The 22125-nt window shown below is 34.7% G+C and overlaps 1 pseudogene; it reads right to left on the reverse strand.

Annotated features, from left to right (window-relative positions):
- Positions 1-13184: 13184 nt before the first annotated feature.
- On the reverse strand, positions 13185-14227 carry LOC102118474 (glutamine synthetase pseudogene; annotated as a pseudogene).
- Between the last annotated feature and the right edge of the window lie 7898 nt (positions 14228-22125).

Here is a 22125-nt window from a genome sequence, read left to right on the forward strand (position 1 = left end):
CAGCAAGAATAAGAACTATGCTCATTAAAAATACAAGAAGGCACTTTCTCTTTCACTTAATTCCTATATAAAAGATGTGTAATTGTTCATGAATAGAAAAATGAAACAGAATAGAGAACAAAATGCAGACAAGTAGAGATATATGCAAATTTGACATATAAAAAATGGAGATAGAACTCTGGATAGATGAGTTTTTACACTGCTATAAGGAAATACCGGAGACTGGCTAATTTATAAAGGAAAAAGGCTTAATTGACTCACAGTTCCGTATGGCTGGGGAAGCCTCAGGCAACTTACAATCGTGGCAGAAGGGGAAGCAAGGCAGCAGGAGAGAGAAGTGCAAACAGAGGAATGCCAGACACTTATAAAATCATCAGATCTCACGAGAACTCACTTACTGTCATGAGAACAGTATGGAGAAAACCAACCCCATGTCCAACCACTCCCCTCTCTAAAGACGTGGGGATTACAGGTCCTTCCTTTGATGCATGGGGATTGTAATTCAAGATGAGATTTTTGGTGGAGACACAGAACCAAACCATATTAGGAGTGTTAATAAATTTATAAATATTTTTATTTTCATAATATTTTAAAGTAGCAATTAGTCACTATTTCACACACTACACAAAAATATTCTCTTGTTGAAATGAAGGCTTGAATATTAACAGCAAAACTTCAGAATAATAAAGAATGTTTTAAACAAGATACAAAACACATAAATTAAAAATAAATAAATTTGACACAAACTAAATTCAAAATGCCAGTTTATCAACAATTCCCAAAAGAAAATGAGCAGACAATCCATAACCTGGACACACAAGTATAGAATAAAAATAAAGTCGATTAATGGTTAATACCCTGAATTTGTAAAGAAGTCCTGAAATTAATTTAAAAATATAGAAGTGCATGAATATCAGGATCAAATGCATGTCCAAGAATTTCTGAGAAAGAAGAAAGGTTGGACAATAAATATAAACAACAACAACAAAAAAGGTGAACCATGTTAGTGATCACTGAAGTAAAAAATGAAAACATGAGAAAATATTATTTAATCTTAACCAATTGGTCAAAATTTTGAATGTCATAATTCCGAATTTTGATGAGGATATAAAACAAAAAGGTTTGTTATAGAAGATTGAATCTCATTCCTAGGTATTTACCTTAGAAAACTCTTACACGAACTCAATGAATAATTTTACCTATTCATAGCAGCACTGACTATAAGAGTAAAAACCATAGAAATTCCCTAATTGAATATAATATCTTATTATAGGATAATCATACAATAAAATACTCTGCATATGTGAAATTTAAAAACTACAACTACATGGAGTGACATAAATGAATTCCACAATATATGTATTGTACCACAAAAGAAAGGCACAGAAAAATGCAAAAATATAATGTAATTTACACACATTTGAAAATTTCTAAAACAAAAATTAAGTGTGAAATTCTTTATAATAAAGCCACAAATGTTTTGAAAGCAAAGTATTACAGTAGTGGAAAGTAACATTTAACTGTAAAATTGAAAAACATTTCAATGTATTTTATTAAGCTAGTTTTTAGATATTTGTTTATTATGAACTTTATAACTTTGTATCTTAAATCTATAATTTTATATGAATTAAATATTTTAAATAATACATTTTAAAATTAACTTACATATTTGTAAATAAATAATATATAATGTTTTGCTCAATAATAATTATTTAGCTCTATAGACAACAGTCAAGATTGTTTACTTGACTTAATACTTTAGAAAGCAGAGTAGAACTTAGAATGTATAAATATAGGTGAATATGTTAAAGTAATCAAATAAATCATGAGCATTCATTTAATCACATAACAAAACTATTTTGTTATTTGACAGTGGTTTTCATTAGTGTTAACTTGAGAATGCTGCAGAAGTCACACATCTGTTCTTTGCAAATGAATTTGCTATCAAACCAAGAAAAATTATTTTTAAAAACATGTCACTTTATAAAACTCAATGAAATCTTATATATAAATATAGATATACACTTTTCTATTATTTTTAGCCTAAAATTTAGATTCTCTCAATTCTTTGCAATTTAATGTTCCAGTTCAAGGTAGTTTTATTCAAAAAGTACTTTGAAATTTAATAGAATTTAGAGTTTGAAGTTAAAGTATTATGACACATTTATTGAACATAAAATAAGGAACACATAAGTATGCATCACTTTTTAGAAGAAAGTTACTACGTAGATCCCACAATCAAAAGGAGGGGACTTTACAAAAGCAAAAACACTAGGAAGAATAAATGTTGAATGGTACAGATGATCTGTTTAATTGGGAAGTTTTTATGTATTTCAAACCATTAAATTTAACAACTTAGAAATAAGCACAAAATCCTTGAAAACTTCCAAATACTTTATATATGTTAAAAAAAAAAATTAAATTTGTGGAACAGGTGCATTGGTTCATGCCTATAATCTCAGGACTTTGCAAGATTGAGGCAGGAGGGTCATCTGAGGCCAGGAGTTTGAGACCAGGTCAGCACAGTGAGACCTTATCTCTATAAAACATTTACAAAATTTAGCTGGGTTCTAGCTAGTCAGGAGGATCACTTGATCCCGGAGTCTTAGCTCCTCAGAAGGCTGAGGCAGGAGGATGCTTGAGTTCAGGAGTTTGAGGCTGCAATGAGCTTTTATTGCACTACTGTACTCCAGACAGGGTGAGAGTGAGACCCTATCTCTAAAAAAAGAAAAGAAAAAAATTGCAATTCAAAATTTTTCCCAAAGGATATTCTAGTCTTAGATGACTTCATTCGTGAATTTTATCAAACATTCAAAGATGAAATAATATAAGCCCTGTGCAAATTATTTTCATCTAGTTAGAGGCCAGCATATCTATAATATCATGACTGTACACAACATTACAAGGAAAGAAAAAGAGAAACATTTTTTATTAACAGTGTTTCAAAATTTCTTAAGAGAATCATGACAAATTAAATCAATAGTATATTGTACAAGTTTTAGTTTCCTCTTAGAAGGATTGATAATTGAGTATGCAGAAATAAACTGGCAGGAGACAAATTAACAGGAGACAGGGTATACCAAGTGTATTAATGTTCAAGTGCACAGGAGTCATGCAACGTATAAAACTCAAAGAAGGGCCAGATGGTTGAAGCTTAAATACCCTATTCTTAGGGGAGAGGGAAATGAGGGATGTATGCAATTTTAGCGGAAGAGTAAATTATTCTTAGGGAAGATGAATGAGAAAAGAACAGAGAATACCCTGGGATTAAGTTCCTCTGGGGTCTAGGTGTGGTGTTAACTCTAGTATTCTATCCTGTAAATTAATCTTCTCTGTTTGACGAAATTATAGGGAGGTGGCCTAGGACAATTGCATTCCTTCTGGATGAATGTCCCTTATTTGCAAAGGGATGGGAGAGTTGTGCATTGGGAGCAATGGAGGGTGTTTGGTTCTTCCTTAGTTAAAATCACTCAGCATACCAAAGCACTACATTTTGTAGCATTCTTTTCTGAGTCCTGACAATATCATTAAATATTATTTATCCCACTAACACAAGGTTGCTTCGATATGTTTAAAAAATCAGTCAATAGAGGAAGAGATAGATCTTCCTTATGGAAGAATTCTGAACAATTTGTGAGGCTCCTAGTCCCCAAGGAGGTAGAGCACAACCCTCACAACTTCAGTATGAGCTGCACAGAATGTCTTCTTTCTAAAGTGTGAAATGTGTAAAGCGGAGCAAATAGGTAACTTTTCAGTTGAGAAATATGGCTAGACTATCTTAGCCAGACAATCATGGTCAACATTTCAACATCCACACTGCTGATTATGTTGGTGGTATGTACTCTTGAAATTACAGGATGAAAAGGGTACCTAACCTATGTGGTATTCCTTCTCAAAATTCATACTCTGTCCAAAACAGGAGAAAAACATTGGTACATTCCAATTAGGGTGATTTTACAAAATGTCTGTTGAGTATATCTCAAAACTGTCAACATCATTATAAACAAGAGAAGTCTGATGAACTGTTCCAGCAAAAACGAGCTGAAGGAGACATGACAACTAAATGCAATGTGGTATTCTAGACAGGATCCTGCAACATAAAATCATATTAAAAGTGTGCTTATGATGTCACCAAAATGATGGAGTAGAAACAATCTGGCATCAGTCTCCCTAACAGAAAACCAAAACAGTATCAAGATTATAACCAGAAATATCCCAGAATTAAAATTTGACACTGAGAAAATCTGAGGGGCCACAAAGAAGTGAGAAAACACCAGCAAAAGGTAAGAGAAATGGACCTCCCTAATCAGAACAACCCTCCCCAAGTCTGCCAGGTCCAGTGGAGGAAAGTTCCCCCAGACTTATGATTTCTACACTGGAAAAAGTAAGATCAAGGTGGAAAGTCAGGTTTCCCATCATCTTGGGTTCCTTCACAGGAAAACCATCTCTGACTTACCACATGGGAAAGTCAAGTGTTTGTAGTGTATGTAGGTGAAAACTTCTGAGGGCAGTGGAAGGGAGGCTAGAATCAGCCAGTGTGTAAAACTTGGTGAGCTGCTTTTCATCTCAAGTAAAGGAAATGCCAAATCAGAGTGACTGTTCTGCAGCACACTATAGGAAGTGTGCTTCATGGGTCCTCTGGGCACAAAGCCCTGGCCAGCCTTTCCACACAACTGGAATATTTCCTTTGGGATTTCCCCATCCCATCTGGGACAACAACATTCCAAACTTAATTTAGGGTTGTGTCAACTCTGCACTAAGGATGTCATCTAGCAACAAGAAGGAAAAACAGGGAAGTATCACCTCCCCAAATGGACAAAACAAAAGCCAGTGAGTGACCCTGATGAAACGGGTCAGAACAGTAATTCAAAATAGCCTTTTGAGAAAACTCAGCAAATTGCAAGATAACAAAATAAATCAATCTAGAAATTTCTCAGAAAAATTTAACCAAAAGTAATCAATTTTTATTAAAATAATAAAATTATTATTAAAATAATAAAAGTAATCAATTATTTTATTAAAAAATAAAAGTAATCAAACACAAATCCTGGAGTTGAGAAATGCAATAGCCAAACTGAAAAGTGCATTGGCAGGATGGCTCTCAACAGCAGAAGAAAAGAATCTGTGAGTTTGAAGACTGATTACTTAAAAATATAAACTTGTGGAAGAAAAAAGAAAAAGAATGAAAATGAACAAAGAATGCTTACAAGATCTAGAGTATAGCCTCAAAAAGCAAATACATGCTATTGACTTTCAAGAGAGAGTTGAAAAAAATCAAGGAGTAAAAAGGTTATTCAAGCAAATAATAACAGAAAGCATTCCAAATACAGAAAAGTATCTAAATATCCAGGTACAGAAGGTTAAAGATCATCAAAGAAATTCATTTAAAGTAAGACGTCTCAAAGGCATAAAATAACCAAACTCTCAAAGGTTAAGAACAGGCAAAAGATCCTAAAAGCAGCAAGAGAAAGGAAGTAAATAAAATATAAAGGAGATTCAATTCATTTGGCAACAGACTTCATGAAAACGACACAAGCCATGAGGGAGTAGAGATAACATATTTAAAGTGCTGAAGAAGAAAAAAAATTTGCTACCCTAGAATATTGTGCTCAGCAAAGCTATTCTTCAAACATGATGTAGAGATACTTTCCAAACAAACAAACACTAGACTTTTCTTACAAGTAATACAAAAAAGAGTTATTTACTGTGACACAAAAGGATGCTAGTTTGCAACAAGAAAATATCTGAATGTATAAAATTCACTAGTAAAAGTAAGTACAGACAAATTTAGAATACTTTAGTAGTATATTTATGGTATACAAACCACTTATATATTTAATATGGATAATAAAAAACTAACAAAAATCATAATGACAGCAATTTGTTATGAGATAGGATATACAAAAAGGAATGAATTGGGAGAGCAAAATGTCAAAATTAGGAGCAGAAAAAATTAAAGCATAGAGTTTTTTACTTTTCTGTTTGTTGTTTCTTTTCTTTTAATGATCAAAGTTAAACTGTCATAAGTTTAAAAAATCTTGCTATAATATTAAGATTTTTTTCTAAGCCTCATGGTAACCAGAAAGCAAAAAGTTAAAATAGATACACTAAAAATAAAAATAAGATTTAAAACATACTGGTAGAGAAAATTACTTAACCACAAAGGAAGACATGTAATGAAACGACAAATAAGTAGACTAAGTTCTCCAAAAGAAGAAATTATGTCTTAATGGATTAAAAACAAGACCCCAAGTATATGGGTCTTTTCTTGTTTTTCATCCATTCAGAGTTTCCTACAAGAAACACTTCTCCTATAAAGATATACATAGACTAAAAATAGGCTGGAAAAAGATGTTCCATGCAAATAGAAACCAAAAAAGATCAAAATGAGCAATACATATATCAGATAAAACAGACTTCAGGCCGGGTGCAGTGGCTCATGCCTCAAATCCCAGCACTTTGGGAGGCCAAGGCAGGCAGATCATGAGGTCAGGAGATCGAGACCATCCTGGCTAACACCGTGAAACCCCATCTGTACTAAAAATACAACAATAACAACAACAAAAATTAACTGGGCATGGTGGCACATGCTTGTAGTCATAACTACTCGGGAGGCTGAGGCAGGAGAATCATTTGAACCTGGGAGGTGGAGGTTGCAGTGAGCCGAGATCGCACCACTGCATTCCAGCCTGCATGACAGAGTGAGGTTCCATCTCAAAAAAACCCAAACAACCAAAACAACAACAACAACAACAACAAAATAAAACAAACTTCAAGTCAAATCTGTAAAAAGAGGAAAAAAACCTGTTGTTGTATAGTGATAAAGGGGTCAATTCAGCAAGAAGACATAACAATTGTTATAAATATGTATACATACATACACACATATATAAAGCAAATATTAAAAGATGTGAAGGGAGAGATAGAATGCAATACAATAATAGTAGAGGACCTAAACACTCCACTGTCATCAATGGGCAAATCATCAGACAGAAAATCAACAAATAAATGTTGGAGTTTAACTGCACTCTAGACCCAATGGATCTAACTGACAGTTACAAAATTCTTTATTTAATTGCTATAGAATATAGATTCTTCTCATCAGCATATGGAACATTCTCCAAGATGGAATATATGTTAGTCTACAAAACAATTTTCAACAAATTTCAAAAAATCAAATCATATTAAATATCTTTTATTACCACAATGAAATAAAAGTACAATTCAGTAATGAGATCAACTTTGTAAACTATGAAAATACATGGAAATTAAACAAGGTGCTCCCGAACAATCAATGGGTCAATGAAGAAATTAAGAGGGAAATTTGAAAAGTTTTCAAAACATGTAAAAATGAACATACCACATACCCCAAAGCAATGCTAACAGGAAAGATTATAGCAATAAACACTTACATCAAAAAAGTAGAAAGACTTCAAATAGACTACCCAACAATGCACCTCAAAAAACTAGAAATCCAAAAAAAAGAAACCCAAATTAGTAGGAGTAAAGAAATAATAAAGATCAGACCAGAAATATAGAAGGTAGAGACTAAAACATAACAAAAGATCAACAAAATCAAAAGTTAGTTTTTTGAAAAGATAGATAAAAATTGACAAACCTTTAGATAGTCTAAGAAAAAAGAGAGAAGGCCCAAATAAATAACATCACAGATGAAAAAGGAGACATTACATGGAGTACTACAGAAATACAAATAATCAGTGGAGAATACTATGAGCAACTATACATCAACAAATAGGAAAACCCAGAAGAAAGGAATAAATTCCTGAACACACACAGCCTACCAAGACTGAACCAAGAAGAAAGAGAAAGTCTAAACAGGCCTGATAACAGGAAATGAGATGAAAGCAGTAATAAGTCTCTCACCAGTGAAAAGCCTGGGAGCTTTCAGCTTCACTGCTGAAATTTAAGAAGAACTAATAACAGTTCTACTACAACAACTTCAAAAAAAAAAAAAAAAAAGAAAGAAAGGAAAGGAAAACTTCTAAACTTATTAATAAGGCCAGCATTATCATTATACAAAAACCAGACAACAATATAATTAAAAAAGAAAACTCCAGGCCAATAGTTGGTGAATTTATTTTGGTGAAAATTAATGCAGAAATCTTCAAAAAGGAAAATACTAGCAAACCAAATTCAACAGCACATCAAGAAGACAATACATGACAGTCATGTGTGATTTATCCCGGGGAGGCAAGGATGATTCGATATAAGCAAATAAATAAACACGATACATCACATTAACAAAATGAAAGACAAAAACCATATGACCATATCAGTACATGCTCAAACAGCATTCTATAAAATTCAACATCTCTTCAGGAGAAAAACTCTCAACAAACTAGGTGTAAAAGGAACATACCTCATAACAAGTCCATATAAGGCAAACCCTCAGCCAGTACCATACTAAATAGAGAAAAACATAGTCTTTCCTTTACAACCTGGAAGAAGACAAGGATGCCCATTTTCACTACTGTTATTTAACATTGTATCAAAAGCCCAAGCAAGATAAATTAGGCAAGAGAAAAAAAAATTAAAGGCATTTAAATTGGAAAGAAATAAGTCAAATTGATGTTGTTTGCAGATGACATCTTTTTTTTGTTTGACATTTATTTTAAGTTCAAGGTACATGTTCAGATTTGTTATATAGGTAAACTTGTGTCATGGAGGTTTGTTGTAAAGATTATTTTGTCACCCAGGTATTAAACCTAGTACCCATTAGTTATTTTTCCTAATCCTCTCCCTCCACCCACCCTTCGCCCTATGATAAGCCCCAGTATGTGGATATTATATTACATTTAGAAAAACTTAAAGCCTCGACCAAAAAGGTGTCAGAACAGAAAAACTAAGTCACTAAACTTGCAGGATACAAAATCAACATACAAATATTACTGCTACTTCTATAGATTATCAGTGAATAATCTGACGGGGAATAAAGGAACAATATCATTTATGTTAATTACAAAAAAATTTAAAAGACTTTGGAATAAATGTAACCAAAGAAGTAAAAGCCCTCGACAATAAAAACTGTAAACGCTGATAAAAGAAAGTGAAGAGGGCATGAAACATGGAAAGATATCTCATGTTCATGGATTGGAATAATTAATGTTGTTAAAATGTCCATTCTTAACCTAATGCAATCTACAGGTTTGACAAAATCTCTATCAAAATACCAATGACATTCTTCACAGAAATAGAAAAAAGCAATCCTAAAATTTGTATGGAGCCACAAAAGACCCTGAATAGCCAAAGCAATCCAGAGCAAAAAGAACATAGCTGGGGCATCGTGCAAACTGATTTCAAAGTACAGTTGACCCTTTAATACACGAGTTTGAACTGTTCAGGTCCACTTACATCTGAATTTTCTGTTTTAAAATTTATTTATTTTTTATTTATATTATTATAGTTTTAAGTTCTAAAGTACATGTGCATAACGTGCAGGTTTGTTACATATGTATACATATGTCATGTTGGTTTGCTGCACCCATTAACACATCATTTTCATTAGGTATTTCTCCTAATGCTATCCCTCCCCACTCCTCCCACCCCAAGACATGCCCTGGTGTGTGATGTTCCCCTTGGACACCCTGTGTCCAAGTGTTCTCATTGTTCAATTCCCACCTGTTTATATCTGAATTTTCTTCTGCTGCTGCCACCTATAAGACAGCAAGACCAACTGCTCCTATGTTTCTTCCTTCTCTGCTTACTCAATGTGAATACAAGAAGAATACTTTTATGATGATCCACTTAAACTTAAGGAATAGTAACTATATTTTCTCTTCCTTGTGACTCTTAATAACATTTTCTTTTCTTTAGATTAGCTTGTTGTAAAAATGCAACATATAACATATATGCTAATACATTATTTATGTTATTAATAAGGCTTCTGGTCAATAGTAGGCTATTACTAGTTAAGTTTTTGGGAAGTTAAAAATATAATAATTTTCAAATGTGTGGGAGTTGGCACTTCTAACCCCCTGTGTTGTTCAAGATTCAACTGTAACTACAAAGGTATAGTACACAAAACAGTATGGCACTGACATGAAAATAGATACATAAATCAAAGAAACAGAGAAGAGAACTTATAAATAGATCTGTACATTTACAGCTGTAGTAGCCAAAATGGTATGGCACTGACGTGAAAATAGATACATAGACCAAAGAAACAGAATAGAGAACTTAGAAATAGATCTGCACATTTACAGCCAACTCATTTTTGACAAAGACAACAATAACATATATTTGGGAAGGTACAGTCTCCTTAATGGTATTGGGAAAACTAGATATCCTTATGGAGAAAAATTAAACTAGACTCTTATCTTTCTCTGTGCACAAAAATCAAATGAATAGATTAAAGACTTAAATGTAAGACCCAAAATTATGAAACTACTAGAAGAAATCAGTAGAATAATAAACTACTAGAAGAAAACACTTCAGGACATCGATTGGTCTGAGCAAAGATTTTTGTGGTAAGACCTCAAAAGCACAGGCAACAAAAGTGAAAGTAGACAAAGGAGATTATACTAAGCTAATCAAACTTCTGCAAAGCAAAGGAAACAATCAAGAGAATGAAGAAACATCCTACAGAAGAGGAGAAAATATTTGCAAATTATCTGACAGGAAATCAATAACCAGAATACATAAGGACCTCAAACAACTCAATAGCGACCCCCCAAAACCAATCTGATTCAAAAATGAGCAAATGATCTGAACAGACATCTCTCAAAAGAAGGCACACGATTGGTGAACAGGTATTTCTATTTATGTAATCAATTGGAGAATCAGAAGTAGATTTGCACACATGATAAAAAAATTTAGGCCGGGTGTGGTGGCTCAAGCCTGTAATCCCAGCACTTTGGGAGGCCGAGACGGGCGGATCACGAGGTCAGGAGATCGAGACCATCCTGGCTAACCCGGTGAAACCCCGTCTCTACTAAAAAATACAAAAAACTAGCCAGGCGAGGTGGCGGGTGCCTGTAGTCCCAGCTACTCGGGAGGCTGAGGCAGGAGAATGGCGTAAACCCGGGAGGCGGAGCTTGCAGTGAGCTGAGATCCGGCCACTGCACTCCAGCCTGGGCGACAGAGCGAGACTCCGTCTCAAAAAAAAAAAAAAAATTTAGATAAAAGTATCAAAACAGCTTGATAAGACGAGGAAACATTTTCTAACAAATGTTGCTGGAAATAGTGGGTAAATCTATGAATCAAAAATGAATTTCAATCCCTTACACCATTATAATTTGAGATGGAAAATAGACCAAGTGGTAATAGTTATAATCATATAACTTCTAGCATAAACACAGGAAACTATAATTGCAATCCTGGGAAAAGGAAATATTTCTTAAGACTAAATAAGTGATGTGATAGACAAAATAATGTCCCATGAAGACATATATGCCCTAATTCCTTGAAACTATGAGCATGTTACTTTACATGGAAAGAAGATTTTGCAGATGTGATTAAGAATACTGAGATTGGAAGATTATGCCGGATTATCAGGCTGGAAGCAATATAATCAAAAGTTTCTTATATGAGGGATAGAAGAGGGGTAGACTCAGAATAGATGTGACAAAGGAAGAAAGGTTAGGGTAATTCAAGGAAGAGACATGAGTTACAGAATGCAGACAACCTTTTCACATTGGAAAAGGAAATACAATGGATTTTCTTACAGAGTCTCCAGAAGGAAAGCAGTCCAGCAAACACATTTTCATTATTCTGACTTCCAGTAAAGTAAAATAATAAATTACTGTTACTTTAAGCTACAAAATTTATGGTAATTGGTTATAGCAGCAATAGGAAACTAATGAAAGCCTATGAAATAATAAAAATGGATATATTTCATGTAAAAAAATCACTTATGCTCCTCCAAAGACTTATGCCCCTCCTCCAATAAAAAAGCAAATAGGTAAATCTCAGATGGGGAATATATAATCACCCCCCAACACACACACAGAGAGAGAGAGAGAGAAAGAGGGAGATATGGAGGGTCAATAGTACTTATAGCAACACACAGGAATGAAATGCTAACACATAACACAACATGGATTCATCTCAAAGTTATTGTATGAGTGAAAGGAATCAGAGACAAGTAGTATATAGTTGAGATTTTCACTAATAAATTTTAAGAACAGAGGCAGAAGTAATTAATGTGTGTCTGTATGTGGGGGTGTATGTATAAAATCAGACAACTCTCAATTCAGAACATAAAATAACTCCTATAATCCAACAATTAAAAACAATAAAAATAAATACTATATAGAAGAAGATGTAATAATGGGCAATATATATGATAATGTTTTCAGCATTATTCATAAACAGAAAAATACAACTTTAAAACTATAATGTCATACAGAGTTGATCTATCACCACGAACTCACAAGGATGACTAAAGTAAAAAACTGATACTACCAAATGTTGATGAAATTGTGGAGCTACTGGAACTATAATTAATTGCTGGTGCAAGTATAAAAGATACAACCAAAGGAGACCCAGGATGAGCAGCTCCTAGTTGCCCTCAGGTCATCTTGTTGTCTGCCTGAGTCTAGCTGTGTCTAGGGCTTTTATGGGCTTCAGAGTGGAGAAAGTGCATGCTGATTGGTTCCATGGGTGGCCATGCGCAGCTGAAAAAGCACCATAAGTTCTCATTCCGGTCTGCAGAACTAGCAGCCCGGCCCCCATGCTTCAGGCCTTCTCTGGCTTGAAGGTGGGGCTTCACCAGGGAACCAACCCTTCCCCTCCAGAAGCCTGTCTGCCTCCTACCACCATCAACCTGCCATGCAAGGCACCCATGGCATCCAGGCTGTTTGTGCCGAGGGGTGCCTGCAGGCCCAAGTGGAGCTTCCTTCATGCCTCTTGGCCTCCCTCCTGAGTTCACAGGTGCCCATAGTCCAGAGGGGCCCAAGGCTGCAGGAGCCTGGCATGTCAGCACTGCCCCAAGTGTGCACACACCCAGTCAGGGCGCAACTGTGCCTGGGCTCAGCATCAACTTTGCTCCAAAATCGGAGTGGGCACCAGGAGCCAGGAGAGGCCAGGTAGCACAAGCAGGCACTTCTGAGTCTTGGGGAAAGGGGGCTTTCCAGGTTCCTGAGAGTACAATGATGCCTGGGTCTGCAGTCATGGCTGGGAGGATACAGCTGCACCTGGAAGAGTGGAGCTCCCACCCCTCCAACTCAGGAGGGGGCAGAGATCCCACCTGTTTTTGGCTCCTGCCTGCTCCATGGAGCACAGAGCCCAGGTGGTGCCTCCCCAACTGCAGCCAGCATCATGGCAGCAGCTGCTCCAGATGGGCCGCTTCTGCCATCAGTTTCATGGAATCCAGTTAGGAAACAGACATTTTCCAGGCGCCTCTTGAAATCATAGGCACGGATGTGGTACTGGTGCCACTTGCTTATTTTCTTGATGGCCTCCTCAATGTACTTTATACCTTTCTCCTCCCACATGGCCTTGGTGCTGAAGTTAGTGTGGCAGCCTGCACCATTCCAGTTCCCAGGAATAGGCTTAGGATGAAAGGTTGCTGCTATCACTCCAAAGTCTTCACATACATGATGCAAGATGAAACGGGAGATGATCTCCCATGCTGATTCCTTCATGGGATCCGATTTGGAATTCCCACTGGACAGGCATGACCTCAACATTTGTCCCTGCGATCTTAATTCCAGCATACAAGTAGGCTTGGTAATAAGACTCCAAGACATTCCTCTTATAGGCTTTGTCTGCTCCCACAGCACAGTGATATGGACTGTGTGGCCCAAAAAAGCAATTGGAAGGCCAACCGAAGGCTGCCCATCTGTCCCCATGAGGGTATATTTCTGCTCTATGCCAAACCAGAGGTGCTGATTGCTCACCATGTCCATTATCCATTTACAGATGTACCTCAAATTGGTCTCTGCAGACTTTCGATTGTACTTGAAAACTTCACAGAACACCAGTTTGTTAGGGTCCTTGTGGAAGGGGTCCTAAAACATGGCAGCAGGCACAAGACACATGTCACTGTTGGAGATTTCAGACTGGAAAGTACTAGAGCTATCAAAATTCCACTCAGGCAACTCTTCCACACACTTGGGCTCACCGTCCAGGGTATGGGTCTTGCAGTGCAGTCATTCTCCAGTCACAATGATCCAGATACACATGGCCTGAACTTTCTCACCCTGAGGCAGGGACATGTACATCTGCTTGATGCTTTGTTTCAGCAGGAACTTGCTGAGGGAGTCATGGTGGAAAGGTATTCTGTGAGCTGAGCAGACCGGTAAAGGTGGGGAGAGAAAAGAGGGGGCCGCTGTGATGCTCAGACCTCCACTCATCTCCCATTCTTGACTCTGCCCCCATAGATTGAAAGTCATCTCTAGATTACTTATGATATCTAAAACAATGTAAATGTTATGTAAACACTTGTTATATTGCTTTGTTTAGTGAATAATGACAAGAAAAATAATCTGTACATGTTCAGTAGAGACACATTTTTTTTCCCAAATATTTTTTACTCTTGGTTGGTTAAATCCAAGGACGCCAAACCCATGGCCCGGAAGAGTGGATGGTATTTACAGCAATCCACAGCATTACAAAGTAATGAAATGCTAACACATGTGGCAATCTTGATTAAACTCAAAAGCATTATGTAAGTGAAAGGAATCAGATATAAATGGTACTGGTTCGTAGTTTAGGTAATCATTCATAAATTTTAAGAAAAGAGGCAGAAGTAACATGGCATGATAGAAATCAGAGCACTGTTTGCCTCTGGAGTGTGGAAAATTGATCCTACAGGAATATAAGGAAATTTTCTAAGGTTGATGAAAATGTTCTCTGAGGAGTGGGCTTAAGGGGTGTGTTCCTTAATCAAAACACACCCAAGTGAACTTATAATTCATGCATTCACCTTAATTATTTAAAAACAGAAAATAGTATTTACTTCTTAGAAAATTGTTTCTGGATTTTGTTAGGTTAAAAGAGAGAAGTAATGCATTTCATTATGAAGCTTGTATTACTCTTTTAAAATATCTACTATTTTTAATTTTAAAAACTAAGAAATGTATTAAGTGTGATAGTAAATTAAGCAAAAAGAATAATTTTTCAATGGTAGATATGGTGAGCTTTTAATAAGCTTTTAATGGAAGTGACTGATATTAAAATTATAATGTCTTACCATTTCGATTTCCTGAGTACTGGCCATTGCTCTGGCTTACCCTACTTTCTCTACTTAAAGGAATATTAAAATGTGTTGCAGATGGAATGCAAAAAGAAATACATAAGCAATATATATTTTTTGACATTCAAATCAGATTATACATGAAACAATAGCTTTGAATGTCTGGCTGTTGTCTTAAGAATGGATTTCCCAAATTCTTTATTCTCCTTTACCATATCAATAAATGTACTTTAGAGGACTCCAGTAATTCAGGTTTCCTGTAGCAGGAGAGGCATCAGGATTCACCTGTTTCTGCAAAGCAAAAAGAATAAAGGAGTGGAAGCAAAGTCAGTTGATTTCCCAGCTTGAAGGTATTGGGGGGAAAGGAAGAGAGATAAGTATTCTATGTGAGTCCTGATTTCTCACTTTTTGGAAAAGAGAATGATGCGTTAGATAAATAAAATAACTTTTGGGGGCGAAAAGAGGAGTCATTGGCCCTGCTGTCCATTTAGGACCTGAAAAGAGAACACTCCCTTTACAACCAAGAGAAGTCTGCGGTTCGGTAACAGCAATTTTATAGCACAGCATGATCAAGCAAAGGAAGGCTGTGAAGTTTAACTCGCTGAACTGCCTATGATTCTTTTGTAGCATAGGGATCGCAGCTCTTGATAAAGAGAATCAGAAAGGGTCAACAGCAAAGTACCAAGGTAAGACTAACTTAGCAGGTGAAGGAAAAACTATCCAAATAATTAAGGATTTTGATCCCAATGAGAGAATGTTTGAGAACATAGCCATTATTAAATTATTATATTAAAGAACTGGATGACCCAACATTGTTTTACTCTTTGTTAACTAGTGGATGGATGAGGGTGCAGAAAGAAGATGAAATAAGTTATAAAAAAACTTTTGATCCTAATAACAGTCTTCCAAACATTGGTATTTTAGTGGAGGTAAATTTTGCACACCTAATACCCCCATTTAGCCTCATTTTCCACTGTCTGATATTTAAAATATATAACCTCTTTTTTAACTTTTTAGTTTGTTTATATTTCTTTTGCTCTTTATTCTTTTCTTCTCTGGTAATCTGACTTTGTTCATTTGCTCCTCTCCAGAGTCTCCTAACATATTATCAAGAATAAAAGAGGCTAAGTTAATGTTTTCAATATTGGCAAAGAAAGAACTTGATAGTAATAACTTAAATGTGATTTTATTTTCTCTTTTATGTACTACTTGTGGATTAAAATTGGAATAACATTTCAAGGCATTAAGTCACAGTTTAACTGTAATATTAAAATATTTTTAAACTCCTCTGCTTGTCTCTTCATAGTAGAGGGACAGAGTGAGCAAAATGCAGAGGCCCAAACAGCTAGAGAGACATTTTTGAAAGTATTTTATCTATCTTATTGCCAAACACTGGACTCCCAAGGCATCACCCAATCTGTTGATGAATAGGTTATCATTCTGTAATTCTGTGTAGGGAGCATCCCAGAGAAGAAAGGGCAATGTTGGGATATTTACTGAGATTTTGAAGTCTGATTTAAGGTGGTTCAAATGTAGGGGGATTGATCAGAATTAGGTGATAATAATTATTTAATAATTTAGGACTGATGGCAGAATAAGGTGAGAATTTTGAGGTGAGAGAATTAAAGCATCTGTTAAGGTAAACTGGCACTTTAATGGTTTATGTGAAAGAGTAGTTAAGTCTCATGAAGTTACTAGAATTAACAACAAAGTTTTATTTGCAACTTTTAATCTTCTTGGTTAAGAGTCTCCTGAAAGAGTAAAGTTTTTTTTGTTTGTTTTTGTTTTTTAATAAAAACAATGTACTAGCCTCTTAATATAGCTAATGAGTTATATAGATAATTTTGATTCTCACTATGAGAATTAGCAAAATCTGGCATATCTGTAAACAATATGATTCATGTTAAACCTTGAATAAGATGTAATCAAATATTTAAAGTATAGTCATATAGATGATATTATTGTTTAAAACTTTCAAATAAGGAAGTTGGCTAAAGGTATGGAAATTAGAAAGTGGAGAATATCAGTTAACAAAGTAGAATATCCTTTAGAGTTATTTAAAATATCATGATATTTCTCATGAGGTAAGAGTTTCCCCAAACAACTGTTGAAAGCATCCAATCAGAATCTTTATGATTGTATATCATCTTAGACTAACTCATGTTGTAGTAACAAAGAGTCACTACACATTTCTGTTGCTTACAACAGAAAATGTGTGTTCTCCTCCCTGTACCTCACCTAGCAGTCCCTTGAGTAGCATGCTGATTGAACAATATACCCATCATGGATGAACTGCCATTCTGTTTCATGTTATTTTTATTCTTTGACCTGGAGAATGGAGAAACCTCCTTCTGGGGCATTGCTTTTCCAATACAAAAAAAAAAAAAAAAAAAAAAAAAAGCAAGAAAAAAAACTCTGGAAGCTCTTGTTTTGAAGTGGCACATGGTATTCCCAATCAGAATTCACTGGCCAAAGCAATTCAATGGCAAAGCTTGAGATCAATGTGCGTGAGAAAGGACAAAGCTGAAGATGAGAGGATGTCTTTCCCACAGGAAAGACAGTAAACATTTTTTAAATATTGCAGATTTCCACAGTGACCAACTATTAGATGTTACTATGTAGGATAGAATTAGAAGATGTCTAATGTATCTTCCATCATTATTGCTTTAAAGAAGCTTGATTTCTTCATATATGAAATGGTAATAAATTACCATATTATTTTATATTTCTGATGATTAAATAAAATAAATCTTGTAAATGTAGTTGTTGACACTAGATTATTATTTCCTAGCATGATAGAGCTAAATAACTGAAAGTTTATTACACTCTTAGATAAACATGACATTGAAGTAGCATTTTGTTTTGAAATTTACAGTTATAATTTTACTACACATTTATTATGGTTTTAATATAGTGTCTATCAAAACATTCAGAACATAGGATGATAAAATATTTAACAATAATGAAAGACATATGAGTTTATTAAAATTATCTAAACATCTATTAGAAAGTCTAATAAAATCTCAAAAGTTTTGAGTTTGTGAACTATTCCTCAGAATTTTAGTTTGAAGTGGGTCAGTATTATTATTCACGTTAAATATGAACAAAGAAAAATATAAGCAATTTAAACAGCTGAAAACCGTATGTCATGCCAAAGATCGGGAGTCTCAAAGCAGTTTTACGCAGTGAATTTAATTTTTAGTTTTTATATTTGGATTTAATTGAATTGGCTTAAGAATAACCACATTCATCATTAGATGAAAGATGCAGTATCCAAAAGCAATTGGTAGATTTTCGAAATGTAACACTATTTGACTACTGGCTGGATATTTTTGCCTTAGATTTTTTGTTGTTTCCTGTTTCCATGTCCTGTGGCACTTTAAATTTGGAGAGAAATGTAGATACATTTATTTAGAATTTTTAAAAGAAACCTATATTGGGTAAATATATATGTTCATAATATATTTCTAGGGAGGGTATTTAGCTACATTAATGGTCATAATCCAACTTAAATTACAAAATTACAAATTATAAACTTAATAAAAAATAAGAAAATATGTAATTATATATGTCTAAAACGTAAGGAAAATGGACATTTCTATGTGAATAAACTGGATGCAAGTCACTCTAATTGATACTAGAAAAATGAAACATTTCAATATTATTGGAAATTCTGTTGTCATTTCAGAAGAGAGTCAAGAGGCATGCTTTACTTACCTAAGTAGTTGTTTCAATTTTCTACTTTTTTACGTTGACTACATAAAATACCCCAGAACAATTTGAAACAGTTTTTAGTAATTATAAAATAGATGTTCTATAAGTGTATCCATTGAAATCCAGTAACCGAAGTAAGTAGTCTTCTTTAAGTGAGTAATGATGAATTCTACTTTCCCAATACTCCCTAAGGTAAAACCCTAAACTTATTCTATAGCCCTTGAAAAAAATATTGAAAAGGAATAATGTTAAATAAAAGTAGCTTAATTCATAAACTTATTTTTCCATCATACAGTCCTTGTGAATTTATTTTTAAGTCCAATCATCAAATGTATACATGACTAGAAATACACAAACACTAACAAAAAAGCCACAAAACACCTCTACTTAGTCATAGAAAGTTAGCACTGGTATTTTTGGTTTTTTAACCAAGTGAATATAAATTCAATTTATGTTGACCAATTTATCAGCTTAGACTTTAAAAAAACAAAATCTTTTTAAAAGAGCATGAATAACAAGAATGTCCAAATTGCAATTAGTTTTCTCACCTCCTCCTAAACACAGCCCCTAATGTCCATTTCTCTACAGGTTTTATTTGTGTATGTGTGTGTGTTGCGGGCGGGGAGGGTGTAATCCCCAGAAATCAGTCATTTTAGTCTTTTTTTTGGGGGGGGGTGGGGGGACGGAGTCTCGCTCTGTCACCCAGGCTGGAGTGCAGTGGCTGGATCTCAGCTCACTGCAAGCTCCGCCTCCCGGGTTCACGCCATTCTCCTGCCTCAGCCTCCCGAGTAGCTGGGACTATAGGCGCCCGCCACCTCGAATTTAGTCATTTTTAATAACCAGTCCAGCATGGTTTTTTTTTTTTCTCTTTCTGGCTATCACATGTTAATATCCCCTGTTCATGAGTCTCCTTCCAGAACCTTGTAACCACTACAAACTTTCAAAAGTCACTATCATGAGAAAGTAAAGTCCATTCAAAAATTACAATCCAGATGTTCATACAGTCTTCTGGGTGTCATTAAAGAACTAGAGTATATAAAGAGTCAGGCAAGCTAGTCACCTTCCTTACTATGGACACATATTATCACCCAGGAACCTTCTTATTACTAGCTTCAAGATGTCACTGGGCTTCCAGACCTTGATTCTTCAGAAGTAAAAAAAAAAATTGGAAGAAGAACCAATGCTGAAGTGTCTACTCTATTAACCTCTTGCTCTTCAGTTTTGGTCCATCTATCTCAAGTGTACACTAATTTACTGAAATAAGACTTGCCATGTCTTCACACTGTGTGCCTCATACTTGTGTGTGTTCATGTGTTCATGTGTCTGAATATATGCATGCGTGTGCTTTTGTGTGGTATTGGTGATAATTTTGGTTTTGTTTGTTTTCTTCATCACTAAAGCAGTAATTTATATAACTGTACAGTGTTCTGAAACATTTCCATTTCTGTTTGCTTTGTTTTTGTATATCTAGAAAGCCTAATGATTGTTTTTCAAGGCATCAGTTTCCCCAAATTAAAAAAAAAATTCAATCATTAATAAAGTAGAGAACTGTTAGATACATTAAACTTTTTTTGTCTCTGTATCACTCTGCCAACTCCAATACCAAAGGTCTCTGACTAAAGTTTGGCCAAAGATCAAGGGATGTGTGCTCATTTCATCTTCAGTAATCTCTGGAAGAAGTGAATAATTGCTCCTAAGACTATAGCACTTAAAGGATGGCTATGAAATATCCATATTTATTTTTAACATCTAAGTCAAGCAACCGCAGTCTTTTTTTTTTTTTTTTTTTTTGTATTTCACAAGATATGGATAAATACAGACTTTTTCTTTGGTTTAGTAACATTTCTTTAGATGCTATTTTCTACTATCCCACTTAATGTACTTTTCAAAAATAAGTATTATTTGGAAAAGTTTTATGTTCACAGCCAATGTGACAGAAGAATTTCTATCTACTGTCTGTCCCCATCACCACACAGCCTCCTCCACTATCAACATCCCATACAAGAGTGGTACATTTGTTCTAATCATTGAGCCTACATGCACGTCATTATCACCCAAGTCCATAGATTACATTAGGGTTCTGTCTTGCTATTGTACTTTCTTTGTGTTTTGACAAATGTATAATAGCATGTATCCACTATTACAGTGGCATGCAGAATTGTTTCACATTCTAAAAAATCTTCTGTGCTCTCATCCCTTCCTGCCCACTAATGCTGGCAACCACTGATATCTTTACTGTCTCCACGGTTTTAGTTTTTCCAGAATATCATATAGTTGAAATTAAACAATATGTAGCCCTTTTAGATTGGCTTCTTTTCACCTAGAATTAATAATATGCATTTAAGTTTCCTCTATGCCTTTTCTGTTCCTGAAAGTTCGTTTCATTTTAGCACAGAAAAAAAATGTTTCTTTGCCTGGATATGCCAGTTTATTTATTATTTCACCTACTAAAGGACATCTTGTCTTGATTCATTCCAAGTTTTGACAATTGTGAATAAAGCTGCTATGAATATCTCTGTGAAGGTTTTCTGTCTATACACATTTTTAACTCATTTGGGTGAATATCAAGATATAATATTGCTGGATCAAATGATATGAGTATGTTTAGTTTTCAGAAAATTCCAACTTCTAAAGTGGAAATTTTCACTTCTAAAGAGGCTGTATTATTTTGCATTCCCATAAGCAATGACTGAGAGTTCCTGTTGCTTCTCATCTTTGTCAGAATTTGATGGTATCAATATTTTAGATTTTTGCCTTTCTAATACATGTGTAATGATATTTCATTTTTATTTCAACATGAAATTCCTTAAGGACATGATGTGGAGCATCTTTTAATATGCTAATTTGCCATCCGTATATCTTTTTTAGTGAGGTGACTCTTCAGATCTTTTGCTCAATATCCTTTTCATAAGTAGTCACACAACAAAGCTCAGCCAGCATTTATTATCAGGAGAAAAGTTGTTATCCCAGAAGTTTATACTAGCATGAATGTTATCACTTTATGACAAATATATTTATTGTGAATGAAAAAATGTCTTTTTAAAAGAAAATTTACAGCTGTCTTGTTCTTGGCATATTAAAATAGAGCAATAAACTCTTTGGAGTGAATATGATAATTTATGAGGAGGCAAAGATCAAGCATCTTAAGTGATAAAAAATGAATAGTTCTTATCTTTTCTGTATTATGTTCACAAAGGCAAATGTGAAGCAGAGTCAGTTTCACACTGAATTTCTTTAATAGATAAAATTTTTGG

This window comes from Macaca fascicularis, chromosome 12 (assembly GCF_037993035.2).
Source record: "Macaca fascicularis isolate 582-1 chromosome 12, T2T-MFA8v1.1".
Lineage (NCBI taxonomy): Eukaryota > Metazoa > Chordata > Mammalia > Primates > Cercopithecidae > Macaca > Macaca fascicularis.